Source organism: Bos indicus, chromosome 2 (genome assembly GCF_029378745.1).
Source record: "Bos indicus isolate NIAB-ARS_2022 breed Sahiwal x Tharparkar chromosome 2, NIAB-ARS_B.indTharparkar_mat_pri_1.0, whole genome shotgun sequence".
NCBI classification, from domain to species: domain Eukaryota; kingdom Metazoa; phylum Chordata; class Mammalia; order Artiodactyla; family Bovidae; genus Bos; species Bos indicus.
In genome coordinates, this window is record NC_091761.1 from 67,761,411 (window position 1) to 67,774,285 (window position 12,875).

Genomic DNA, 12,875 nt, shown 5'->3' on the forward strand with positions numbered 1-12,875 from the left:
TTCAAGTTCTGAAGTCTGGAAATCCAAGATTAAGGTGACAGCAGGCGTGGTTTATAGTGGGGGCTCTCTTCCTAACTTGAAGACACCCGGACAGGCTAATACAAATTTTTTACTCAGAAGTGGCAGGTTGCTATACTAAATATCTAAAAATGTGAAAGTGGCATTGGATCTGGGTAAACATTAGAGGCTGGAAAAGTTTTGAATCACCAGCTAGAAAAAGCCTAGATTGTCTTGAAGGAACTGCTGGTCAAAATAAGAGTATAAAATACGATTCCAGTAAAAGGTGATTTTGGTAAAATCTCAGAAAGAAAAGTGGAAAGCCAATAAGAAGGGTTCTATCATCTTAAAGAATGCCTATATCATCATGAACAGAGGTTGGTAGAAATGTGAATTTTAAAGGTCCTTCTAGTGAAGTCTCAGATGGAAATGAGAAACACATGATTCTAAACTGGAAGAAAAGAAGACCCTCAATATATATAGTAGCAAAGAACTCAGCCAAAGTGTATTCTAGTGATCTTGGGAAAGTAAAATTTGCTTGTGTTGAAGCTGGATATTTAGCTGAGATTTCTAATAAAAGTGTTGAAGGTGATTTCTCCTTATTGATGATAATAAAATGCAAATGGAGGAACATAAATTGAAGGAATTGTTAAGCCAAAACCCCCAGAATGTTCAGATTTGGCAAAACCTCTGCCTATCAGGATTGCAGAAAGTAATAAAATATGTTCTGGAGAAGACACCAAAAGTGTGGCTAGACAATCACTCCATAAAAAGATTACTCACAGATTTAACCACCCATCTTACCTAGAGCCAGAACAGAGATGTGAAATGAATTAGGACCCTACAGTCCTTGCTTTCCCCACATGTCCTCTTCCTGATTTTGCCTGTGAAAAACTTTAGTCAAAGAATAAGTTTAATCAGAAAAATGAGAAGGGAAGAAACCAGAGATAAACAGTCAAAGAAGACCAAATAATAAAAATGTTGTCATTAAGCATGGTCACAGAGAAGGCGATGGCACCCCACTCCATTACTCTTGCCTGGAAAATCCCATGGACAGAGGAGCCTGGTGGACTGCAGTCCATGGGGTCACGAAGAGTCGGACACAACTGAGCGACTTCACTTTCACTTTTCATTTTCATGCATTGGAGAAGGAAATGGCAACCCACTCCAGTGTTCTTGACTGGAGAATCCCAGGGATGGGGGAGCCTGGTGGGCTGCTGTCTCTGGGGTCACACAGAGTCGGACACGACTGAAGTGACTTAGCAGCAGCAGCAGCAGCAAGCATGGTCAAGGGCCTTTAGTTATTTCTCAAGGTCTATAGATAGAATTCTTAGCCATATTCTGTGAACTGTCTAGTAGATACTAAAACCCCAAGTGAAGAAGTTAACTACATGATGACCACACTGTACCCATGACATGTTCTTCAGTACCTCAGTTGTGTCTGACTCTTTGCAACCCCATGGACTGCAGTATCGCCAGGCTTCCCTGTCCTTCACCATCTCCCAGAACTTGCTCAAACTCACATCCATTGAGTCAAGGATGCCATCTAACCATCTCGTCCTCTGTCGTCCCCTTCTCCTCTTGCCTTCAATCTTTACCAGCAGCAGGGGCTTTTCTAATGTGTCAGCTGTTCGCATCAGGAGGCCAAAGTATTGGAGCTTCAGCTTCAGCATCAGGCCTTCCAATGGAGGGCCTTCAGCATCCTTCCTTCCTTCCAAAGGAAATCAAAATTGATTTCCTTTAGGGTTGACTGGTTTGGTCTCCTTGCAGTCAAAAGGACTCTCAAAAGGTCTTCTCCAAACCACAGTTCAACAGCATCAGTTTTTCAGCCCTCAGCATTCTTTATGGTCCAACTTTCACATCCATACATGACTACTGGAAAAACCATAGCTTTGACTATATCAGCAAAGTAGTCTCTACTTTTTAATATGCTGTCTAGGTTTGTCATTGCTTTTCTTCCAAGGAGCAAGGGATGTGAGCTGTCACAATTCTGAGAACTGTCCTCAAAAAAATTGAAGCAAAAGGACTCTGGAACTGGAAATTAACCACACCTAAAACAATCAAAATGATGCTGGTCACACCACCGATGACCAATCTGAAGATGATTAGCAGAGCTAATGTGCTGTTTCTGCATGTAGCTGCCTCTCCCCCTACCCCCCGCCACCACTTCTGTCTATGAAAGCTCTTGCCCCATTTGTTGCCAGTGGCAGAGGGAAGTTGACCTTTGGACATATGTCCACCCTTTGCCCCCACTGCATCCCAGTTGCCAGCACCTGAAATAAAGGAAACTTTTCTTCCCACCAACCTGGCCTGTTTATTGGCTTTTGAGCACAAGCAGCCGGATCCCACATACTCTTTTGTTAAAAATACGATTATACCAACAGGAACACTGCCAGCTGGGACTAAAATGTATGATTAAAATGGAACAGAATGGTGGAAGGATTTCTGGTTATTGAGACTCTACAGGATAAGACAACAGAGCTATTTGGCTGAGAACATGTGTTATATTTCAAGAAAAAAGAAGAATGACTCCAAAGACGATTCAGAGATCAAAAGGACTGCCACTTTGAACACAGGCTCAGGAGGCAAGGCTGTTTCCTCCTCAGATTCAGCAGGTGGGGTCACCCTGCACAATGATGTAGGTGCGGCCAGCCTAAATAGTTGAGTATGGGGGCCACTGCTGGGGCCATGGGGGTGATGTTGCCCATTAGACCTGGAAGGAAGAGCATCTAGCAAAGAGGATTAATCTTGATCATTAAGACATCATATGATAGAATTGGAGGCAAGAAAAGCAAAATGGTGGACTAGGAGTTTCCAAAATTTCTGTCACCCCTACCCCCGATCCTAAACAACAAAAACTACCACTAACACCCACAGACAAATGGGGATCCCCTGGTAGTTCAATGGCTAAGACTCTATGCTCCAAATACAGGGGCCCAGGTTCAATCCCTGGTCAGGAAACTAGATCTCATATGCTAAAACTAAGAGTTTGCATGTCGCAACTAAGACCAAGCACTGCCAGGTAAAAAACAAAAACAAATACAAACCAATGAAAATACTTCTGGAAAAACTTCAAATACAATGAAGAAGGAGCATAAACCCTGATGCACACAAAGAAAAGATGGCCACACAGAAAATTTTTTTACCTGCTTCATAGCATTCTCCAGAAGGTCCCTTGGAGGAGGAAATGGCAACCCTTCCCTCTACTCTTGCCCGGAAAAATCCCATGAACAGAAGAGCCTGGTGGGCTACAGTCCATGGAGTCTCAGAGTGTACCACATGACTGAGGAAATGAGCCTGCTCAACCAGTCCCTCAACAGAGCATCTCAGTGCCAGGGGTATCCTCTCAGAGGAATTTTGCCACACAGGGAAAAAGAAGTCTACAGAATACAAATATTTCCTCGTTAATGCTGTGGACCTCTCTGAGCCTTTGTACTGATGACCCCTGCAGTCTTTGCTGAAACTGAACACAGCTGTCAGAGCCTAGAGCCCCAACCCCTGTATCCCCTCCTCAGGGATGATGTGGATGCTGTGCTGAGCTCTGCCTCATGGACGCAAGTCACTGCTGTACTCTGTTCTGTGGGGTCAAGCAGCAGGCATCTTATCATCCCTGGAACAAAAGCTGCTGCCCCTACTCCCTATCCCAACCAGTCCAGGCTTAGACCTGCCATGCCCAGGGCTGCACTCCTTCTGTGCCTCATAAGGGGGCCCAGACACCACTGCAATCCATTAGTCTTCCCTGCTCGAATGATCCCAGTGAGACCCAGAATCCCCAACCTTGGCTCCTCCGTGGGCTCTGAGGCATCCTGCAATGCCTCACCTGCAAGGCATCACCACCAAAGCCAGTGTGCCTGTGCTAGCAGCTCAGATCCCCGTGGGAGTTGCACAGGGCCCTAAGTAACTCTTCTCTTCAGACAAGAGAGACTAAAATGGCTACCTCAATCCTATCAATTATGGAATTTCAACTACAGAATGCTTTGTGAGTCTTATAAAAGTCTTTTTCACCCAGAGCTTCTCTTATAATGATGCTAAAGAAATTAAGTCATGCAAAATCACATCCTAGTTCTTTCATTCTGTCTTAGGAACTTCTGAGCACAAACTGTAAGTGAAAACAAGCCTATAAAAATACACACCTTTCCTCTCAAAGGGCTTCCGTGAATTCGCTCATTTGGTAAAGAATCTGCCTGTAATGCAGGAGACCCCGGTTTGATTCCTAGTCTGGTAAGACCCACTGGAGAAGAAATAGGCTACCCACCCCAATATTGTTGGGCCTCCCCTGTGGCTCAGATGGTAAAGAATTTGCCTGCAATGCAGGAGACCTGGGTTCGATTCCTGGGTTGGAAAGATCCCCTGGACAAGGGAAAGAGTACCCACTCCAGTATTCTGGCCTGGAGAATTCCGTGGACTGTATAGTCTTTGGGATCACAAAAAGTCATACACAACTGAGGGATTTTTACTTTCACTTTCACTTTCCTCTGAAAAGAAACCTTTTCAGATTTGTCCATGCAGCATCCTCTATTGCTACATAAATTGATAAAACACATTTTGCTTATACCACAGGTGCTTTAATTTGAAAAGAGAAATTTTAGTTTAAAAGGAGTTTTCAGTTTAGTCAACAGTTTTACTACTCCCCCGCCCCCAACCAATGCCTTTATATATGATTTTAACATTATTAGTCCATTCTGCATTTTATGGTTTTATTGTTACTTTCAAATGTTTTAGTTTGATGCATAATCTGTTTATAAATTGTGTTTGCATGACATGGTTTACAGTATCTGTTTTTTGCACTGCTGTTTATATGTATTATAGTATAATCTATTCTATAAATATTTGATGGATGTTTCAAAGTAAATTTGTAAGTAAATTTGTACTATCTTTCAAAAAGATCAATTTATATTTGCTTATCATCCATTCATGGGGCTTCCCTGGTGGCTCAGTGGTAAAAGAATCTGCCTGCAGTGGAGACATGGAGATGTGTCTCAGTGAGAAGTTCGCTCTCTCAGTCGGGAAGATCCCCTGCAGAAGGAAATTGGCAACCCACTTCAATATTCTTGCCTGGAAAAATCCCATGGACAAAGGACCCTGGTGGGCTAGAGTCTATGGGGTTGCAAAAGAGTAGAGACCACTTAGGGACTAAATCACACCAATCTGTCCTAAAGAATTATGGTAAAATCTTTAAACTAACCAATCTGATCACATGGACCACAGCCTTGTCTAACTCGATGAAACTAGCCATGCCATGTAGGGCCACCCAAGAGTTCTGACAAAATGTGGCTCACTGGAGAGGAAATGGCAAACCACTTCAATATTCTTGCCTTGAGAACCCATGAACAGTATGAAAAGGCAAAAATACAGCACACTGAAAGATGAAATCCCCAGGTCAGTAGGTGCCCAATATATTACTGGATATCAGTGGAGAAATAACTCCAAAAAGATTGAAGAGACAGAGCCAAAGCAAAAACAACACCCAGCTGTGGATGTGACTGGTGATGGAAGCAGAGTCTGATGCTGTAAAGAGCAATATTGCATAGGAACCTGGAATGTTAGGTCCATGAATCAAGGCAAATTGGAGGTGGTCATGGCAAGAATGAACATTAACGTTTTAGGAATCAGTGAACTAAAATGGACTGGAATGGGTGAATTTAACTCAGATGACCATTACTACTGTGGGCAAGAATCCCTCAGAAGAAATGGAGTAGCCATCATAGTCAACAAAAGAGTCTGAAATGTAGTATTTGGATGCAATCTCAAAAATGACAGAATAATCTCAGTTTGTTTCCAAGGCAAGCCACTCAATATCACAGTAATCCAAGTCTATGCCCCGACCAGTAATGCTGAAGAAGCTGAAGTTGAATAGTTCTTTGAAGACCTCCAAGATCTTCTAGAACTAATACCCAAAAAAGATGTCCTTTTCATTATAGGGGACTGGAATGCAAGGGTAGGCAGTCAAGAAACACCTGGAGTAACAGGCAAATTTGGCCTTGGAGTACAGAATGAAGCAGGGCAAAGGCTAATTAGAGTTTTGCCAAGAGAACGCACTGGTCATAGCCAATACCCTCTTCCAACAACACAAGAGAAGACTTTACACATAAATATCACCAGATGGTCAATACTGAAATCAGATTGATTATATTCTTTGCAGCCAAAGGTGGAAAAGTTCTATAGAGTCAGCAAAAACAAAACCAGGAGCTGACTGGTCTTGTTGACCAGGCTCAAATCATGAACCGTTTTTGCCAAATTCAGACTTTAACTGAAGAAAGTAGGGAAAATCACTAGCGATTCAAGTATGATGTAAATCAAATCCCTTATGATTATACAGTGGAAGTGAGAAACAGATTCAAGGGATGAGATCTGATAGAGTGACTGATGAACTATGGACGAAGGTTTGTGACATTGTATAGGAGACAGGGATCAAGACCATCCCCAAGAAAAAGAAATGGAAAAAAGCAAAATGGCTGCCTGAGGAGGCCTTACAAATAGCTGTGAAAAGAAGAGAAGCAAAGAGCAAAGGAGTAAAGGAAGGATATACCCATTTGAATGCAGAGTTACAAAGAATAGCAAGGAGATAAAAGAAAGCCTTTCTCAGTGATCAGTGCAAAGAAATAGAGGAAAACAATAGAATGGGAAAGACTAGAGATCTCTTCAAGAAAACCAGAGATACCAAAGGAACATTTCATGCAAAGATGTGCTCAATAAAGGACAGAAATGGTATGGACCTAACAGAAGCAGAAGATATTAAGAAGAGGTGGCATAATACACAGAATTACTATACAAAAAAAGGTTTTCATGGTCCAGATAATCACTATGGTATGATCACTCACCTAGAGCCAGACAATCTGGAATGCGAAGCCAAGTGGGCCTTAGGAAGCATTACTATGAACAAAGCTAGTGGAGGTGATGGAATTCCAGTTGAGCTAAATGTGCACTCAATATGCCAGAAAATTTGGAAAACTCAGCAGTGGCCACAGGACAGGAAAAGGTGAGTTTTCATTCTAATCCCAAAGAAAGGTAATGACAAAAAAATGCTCAAACTACCATACAATTGCCCTCATCTCACACACTAGTAAAGTCGTGTTCAAAATTCTCCAAGCCAGTCTTCAACAGTACTTGAACCTTGAACTTCCAGATGCTCAATCTGGAGTTAGAAAAGGCAGAGGAACCAAAGATCAAATGGCCAATATATGTTGGATTATCAAAAAACTAAGAGTTCCAGAAAAACATTTATTTCTGCTCTATTGACTATGCCAAAGCTTTTGACTGTGTGTATCACAATAAACTACAGAAAATTCTTAAAGAGATGTGAATACCAGACCACCTGAACTGCCTCTTGAGAAACCTGTATTCAGGTCAGGAAGCACCAGTTAGAACTGGACATGGAACAACAGACTGGTTCCAAATAGGGAAAGGAGTATGTCAAGGCTATATATTGTCACCCTGAGCATTTAATTTATATGCAGAGTACATCATGAGAAACACTAGGCTGGATGAAGCACAAGCTGGAATCAAGATTGCTCGGAGAAATATCAATAACCTTAGATTCTGATGCTGGGAGGGATTGGGGGCAGAAGGAGAAGGGGACAACAGAGGATGAGATGGCTAGATGGTATCACCAACTCAATGGACATGAATTTGAGTAAACTCCAGGATTTGATGATGGACATGGATGCCTGGCGTGCTGCAATTCATGGGGTCGCAAAGAGTCGGACATGACTGAGTGACTGAACTGAACTGATGCAGATGACACCACCCTTATGGCAGAAAGTGAAGAAGAACTAAAGGGGCTCTTGATGAAAGAGAAAGAGGAAAGTGAAAAAGTTGGCTTAAAGCTCAACATTCAGAAAACAAAAATCATGGCATCTGGTCCCATCACTTTATGACAAATAGATGGGGAAACAGTGGAATCAATGATGGACTTTATCTTTTGAGGGGCTCCAAAATCACTGCAGATGGTGACTGCAGCCATGAAATTAACAGAGGCTTGCTCCTTGGAAGAAAAGTTATGACCAACCTGGACAGGATATTAAAAAGCAGAGACATTACTTTGTCAACAAACTTCCGTCTAGTCAAGACTACGGTTTTTCCAGTAGTCATGTGTGTATGTGATGGTTGGACAATAAGGACAGCTGAGCGCAGAAAAATTGATGCTTTTGAACTGTGGTGTTGGAGAAGACTCTTGAGAGTCCCTTGGACTGCAAGGAGATCCAACCAGTCCACCCTAAAGGAAATCATCCCTGAATATTCATTGGAAGGACTGATTTTGAAGCTGAAACTCCAATACTTTGGCCACCTGATGTGAGGACTGACTCATTGGCAAAGACCCTGATTCTGGGAAAGATTGAATGAGGGAGGAGAATGGGAAGACAGAGCATAAGATGGTTTGATGGTGTCACCGACTCAATGGACATGAGTTTGAGTAAACTCCAGGAGTTGGTGATGGACAGGGAGGCCTGGCATGCTGCAGTCCATGGGGTCACAAAGAGTAAGATATGACTGAGTGACTGAACTGAACTGAACTGAAAATCTTTAAAACATTGTGTTATAATAATTTCTTTTTGACAGAGCCAAGAATGGGAGAAGAGCAGGCTGTCTAAGCAGCACCTCCCTGTCCTCCTCGCCTCTCTTCTTACCTCGCTCTCGCCGCCTGCTCGCCCTGCCACTTTGCTTGGCGCCGGGAACACCTTCCACCATGGCCACCTCAGCGAGCTCCCACTTGAACAAAGGCATCAAGCAGGTGTACATGGCCCTACCTTAGGGCGATAAAGTCCAAGCTATGTACATCTGGATCGACGGTACTGGAGAAGGACTGAGCTGCAAGACCCAAACCTTGGATTCTGAACCCAGTGTATAGAAGAGTTGCCCGAGTGGAATTTTGATGGCTCTAGTACTTTCCAGTCTGACGGCTCCAACAGTGACATGTATCTTGTCCCCGCTGCCATGTTTCGGGACCCTTTCCGCAAGGACCCCAACAAGCTGGTGTTCTGTGAAGTCTTCAAGTACAACTGAAAGCCTGCAGAGACCAATTTAAGGCACACCTGTAAACGGATAATGAACATGGTGAGCAACCAGCGCCCCTGGTTTGGAATGGAGCAGGAATATACCCTCATGGGCACTGATGGGCACCCCTTTGGTTGGCCTTCCAATGGCTTTCCTGGGCCCCAAGGTCTCTACTACTGTGGTGTGGGAGTGGACAAGGCCTACGGCAGGGATATTGTGGAGGCTCACTACCGGGCCTGCTTGTACGCCGGCATCAAGATCGGGAGGCAGGAATGCCGAGGTCATGCCTGCACAGTGGGAATTCCAGATAGGACCCTGTGAAGGAATCGACATGGGCGATAATCTCTGGGTGGCCCGTTTCATCTTGCATCGTGTGTGTGAAAACTTCGGAGTGATCGCCACCTTTGATCCTAAGCCCATTCCTGGAAACTGGAATGGTGCTGGCTGCCACACCAACTTTAGCACCAAGGCCATGCGAGAGGAGAATGGTCTGAAGTACACTGAGGAGGCCATTGAGAAACTAAGCAAGTGGCACCAGTACCACATCTGAGCCTACGATCCCAAGGGGGGCCTGGACAACGCCCGGCGCCTAACTGGATTCCACGAAACCTCCAACATCAAGGACTTCTCTGCCCGCGTGGCCAACCATGGTGCTAGCATCCGCATCCCCCGGACTGTTGACCAGGAGAAGAAGGGCTACTTTGAAGACCGTCGCCCATCTGCCAACTGTGACCCCTTCACCGTGACCGAAGCCCTCATCCGCACATGTCTTCTGAACGAAACCGGTGACGAGCCCTTCCAGTACAAGAACTAAGTGGACTAGACTTGCAGCCCTCGAAACCCCTCTTAATTCTACATCTTACTCCCACTCTCGCCCCTCTCAATGTTATAATAGCTATAACTCAAAGGGTGGAATATCAAGGTCTTTTTTTTTTTTTTTTTTTTTAATTCCTCACACCCAGTTAATATCTCTTGCTTTCTTTGGTCAGGATTGAAGGGGTCAAGTTCTTAATCACTTCATAACCACCTACCTACCCCTGCCCTTTTCTTTTTCCTATCACTGAAGCATTCTAGTGCATTAGTTGGGAGGGGGGCAGGGGAACATAACCACTGTTTCCATTTAATCAGGTGTGTTTGTCCAATAGGCATAGCTCTCCGGACAGAGAGCCCAGTCGTTGTGAAGGGAATGGGGAGGACTTTTTCTGAGTGGTTACTGAGTCGGGGACAGGGGTGCTGGATTCTATGGTTAGGTTAGGATTTCCCTTCTTGGTGGGAAGTTCCATTACTTACAAGGTTGTAACCAACTTTCTATCAAAAGTGAAAATTAGGGGGGAAGGAAGCGGGGGAAGTCAGGTAGGAAAATGCCCTAGATCTCCTGGTGTGGTGCTTCCCTTGCCTGGGGCTCAATGCCCTAACAGGCTCTGCACAAATGGATGGATGGTCCTACCTTAAAAGAAAAAGTTCTCATTGTGTGGTCTTCCATTTATAACACAAAGCAGAGTAGTATTTTTATATTTAAATGTAAAAACAAAAAAATTATATATATGGGTGTGCAGATAAATGTGTGTTTTCTCTTTAGGGAGAAAAAGCCATTCTGGTTATGGGGAACCCAAATTTGAGACTAAGTAGTCTGGTTAGAAATAAGGATCTCCTTTTGAGTGGGCGTGGGGATGGGAGAGGCTGTGCTGGAAGAGTTGGCTGTTTGGGGCTGATATTCCCTCACTACCACTTCAGGGCTTCTCTCTGCCCTGCTTGCCCTTCTGGGGGGCAGATGTTGGTTGGTTAACAGGTGGAAGCCCATGATAGCAGTAGCCATCACCTAAGCCCCAGTTTTAAAAGACACACATGTACTTGTACACACAGGGGTTTGGAAATATGAGTTGGCTGGTCAACTTGAGCATGTTACTGACAAGGGGGTATTGGGGTTATTTTCCGGTGGGACTAGCATGTCACTAAAGCAGGCCTTTTGATAATATTAAAAAAAAAGGTGTTTTTTTGTTTTTTTTTTTTTTTTAAAGCAAAACAGAATTTTAGATTTTAATCATATTTGTTAGGGTTTCTAAGTCTTTGTTTTACAGAATTGCTTCTTTGCTTCAGCTGTCTCCTCCCCATTTCTGCTCTGGAGGAGATAGGACAAGTCTGGAGTCCAAACAGTTGTAATTTTGTATCTTGGTGTCCGTTCTCTGAGTGTGAAATATTCCCTTCCTTTGTTAAGATTCCTGAAGAGTTACTATTTTTTTTTCTTTTATAATAAAAACAAACCCCACCTTTGTCCTTAAAAAAAAAATTTCTTTTTATGAGTTTTCAGAATTTTTTGTGAAGGTTTGTAAAGTAAACATCAGAGGAACAGGAATCTGTTTCATCCAGACTGATGGTTTCCATTGAATTTGATTTTGCTCTCATTCTGCTTTCTTTTATTGTGTTTAGGTAAAATGTCTCTGCATGGCCACTATTTTCAACATTACAGGCATATCTCACATGGTGCAGGTTCAGTTCCAGATCACCAAAGTGATTCATGTAATTTTCTTGGTCTCCTAGTGCATGTAAAATGTTTGTTTACATTATAATGTAGCCCATTAAGTTTTATACAGCATTAGGTCTAAAAACCAATGTACATATCTTAATTAAAAATACTTTATTTCTAAAATACACTAACCACCCTGTGAACCTTCAAAGAGTCTTAGTCTTCTTGCTGGGGAAGGTTTGAAATTTTATGAGAACTACCAAAATGTGACAGAGACACAAATTGAGTAAATGTTGTCAGAAAAATGGTACCATTAGACTTGCTTGACACAGGGTTACCACAGTCTTTAATTTTTTAAATTTAAAAGAAATGCAATATTTTTATAGTATAATAAAGTAAAAAGCAATAAAACAAGATATACCTGTATTAATAACAAGTTAATCACATTGTTCACTTTATTTAATTTATTCAGTTAAAAATGTTTATGTAGATAAACTGGGTAGACACATTTGTTGGCAACCAACAATATCCCATCTTTCTTCCTAACTAAATAATAAAGATATAGTCAGGAATCAGGAAGTAAGGTGGCTTTTCCAGGGGGTGCATTATTAGTGATCCAAATCAGTTGGGGTAATCTCCTTCTTCTTTGCCAGTGAGGTTAAGGATTGTTATATAATCCAGTTTTCCAAATGAGATGAAAATGGAAATTTACTTGTTAAATTCCAGGAAAGCTTTTCTCCTTGAATCAATTAAATAGACCTTTGATAAGCCCATTCCCTCAAATGCCCTCAGGTAACTTCATGACCTTTTTGTAATTGATAAACAACCTGATTCTTAGAGCTGTAGGAGCCATATTGTTTCCATATGAGGAAAATCCAAGAAAATTGCAAAGAAACTGATCAACTGCCAATAAATCATTTAATTACTGAGTTAAACAACTCCTATCTACCTGTGGATAGATTTGGAAATTTTTCTGGCTCAAGGTCTTATAGACTTCTTGGCCTCAGTTTTCTCATGTTAAATATGGATAATAAAAGTGATACCTTTTTAAGGTAGCATGAGGGCAGTAAAACTAAACAGAGATGATGATTATAATATACAAAGTGTTAAAAAATGCCAGCTATTGTTTTATTATTGTCTTAGTTAAATTTCTTTTTTCAGTTGTTGTGATACCTGCACTCAGATGTGTGCTGTTACAACCACATATGTAGTAGGGTCACCTTGACAGATAAATACAATCCCTTGGTATCAGCAGGGGATTGGTTTCAGAATCCCAGTAATGTCAAAATCCATGGATACTCAAATCCCTTTTATAAATGGTGTAATATTTGGATATAACTTCTGCATATCCATACACTTTTTAAGTCATCTCTGGATTACTTATAATACCTAATACAATGAAAATGCTATATAAGTAGTT

The 12,875-nt window shown here is 42.3% G+C and overlaps 1 pseudogene; it reads left to right on the top strand.

The window, feature by feature from the left end:
- The first annotated feature begins 8,670 nt into the window (after nt 1-8,670).
- On the top strand, nt 8,671-9,932 carry LOC109575404 (glutamine synthetase pseudogene; annotated as a pseudogene).
- Nucleotides 9,933-12,875: the final 2,943 nt, after the last annotated feature.